Genomic DNA, 1,631 nt, shown 5'->3' on the forward strand with positions numbered 1-1,631 from the left:
TTGAATTAAAAACAAAATCTTCCCTCTTGTGCCATCCTGGCGTTAAACGCTAGAATGGATAACCCTTATGGGCGTTAAACGCCCAGCCAGGCACCCTGGCTGGCGTTTAAATGCCAGTTTTCCTTCCTCACTGGGCGTTTTGAACGCCCAGCTTTTTCTGTGTAGTTTCTCTGCTGAATATTCTGAATCTTCAATTCTCTGTATTATTGACTTGAAAAGACATAAATTAAAAATATTTTTTGGATTTTTAATGATGAGGAATAATCACAATGCAACTAAAATCAACTAAACAATGCATGCAAGACACCAAACTTAGAAGTTTGTATACTACTAACACTAACAAATTGAGAATGCATATGAGAAATAATAAAACACTCAAAACAAGAGAATTTAAAGATCAGAATAAGGAAATCATCAAGAACAACTTGAAGATTAATGAAGACACATGAATGAATTCGAAAAAAAATGCAAGAAGAACAGAAACATGCAATTGACACCAAACTTAAAATGAGACACTAGAATGAGAATTCCAGGAATCATGCAATGTTAGTCTAAAGCTTTAGTCTAAAGAAATTAGACATGGCTAGCCAAGCTTCAGCAGGATATTACATTCAAGAGCTAAATTGATGAGAATCAATCAGCTTTGTGATGATAAGAACATCACCTTAAAACACTAGAATTCATTCTTAAGAATTCTAAAGAAAAATACCTAATCTAAGCAACAAGATGAACCGTCAGTTGTCCAAACTCAAACAATCCCCGGCAACGGCGCCAAAAACTTCGCACAACTAACCAGCAAGTGCACTGGGTCGTCCAAGTAATAAACCTTACGCGAGTAAGGGTCGATCCCACGGAGATTGTTGGTATGAAGCAAGCTATGGTCATCTTGTAAATCTCAGTCAGGCAGATTCAAATGGTTATGGATGATTAATGAATAAAACATAAGATAAAGATAGAGATACTTATGTAATTCATTGGTGAGAATTTCAGATAAGCGTATGAAGATGCTTTGTCCCTTCCGTCTCGCTGCTTTCCTACTATCTTCATCCAATCCTTCTTACTCCTTTCCATGGCAAGCTGTATGTTGGGCATCACCATTGTCAGTGGCTACAGTCCTGTCCTCTCAGTGAAAATGTTCAACGCGCTCTGTCACAGCACGACTAATCATCTGTCGGTTCTCAATCAGGTTGGAATAGAATCCAGTGATTCTTTTGCGTCTGTCACTAATGCCCAGCCTTTAGGAGTTTGAAGCTCGTCACAGTCATTCAATCATTGAATCCTACTCAGAATACCACAGACAAGGTTTAGACCTTCCGTATTCTCTTGAATGCCACCATCAATTCTAGCTTATACCACGAAGATTCCGATTAAGGGATCCAAGAGATATCCACTCAATCTGAGGTAGAACGGAGGTGGTTGTCAGGAACACGTTCATAGGTGAGAATGATGATGAATGTCACAGATCATCACATTCATCAAGTTGAGGAACAAGTGATATCTTAGAACAAGAATAAGCCGAATTGAATAGAAGAACAATAGTAATTGCATTAATACTCGAGGTACAGCAGAGCTCCACACCTTAATCTATGGTGTGTAGAAACTCCACCGTTGAAAATACATAAGAACAAGGT

This window comes from Arachis duranensis, chromosome 2 (genome assembly GCF_000817695.3).
Source record: "Arachis duranensis cultivar V14167 chromosome 2, aradu.V14167.gnm2.J7QH, whole genome shotgun sequence".
Classification (NCBI taxonomy): domain Eukaryota; kingdom Viridiplantae; phylum Streptophyta; class Magnoliopsida; order Fabales; family Fabaceae; genus Arachis; species Arachis duranensis.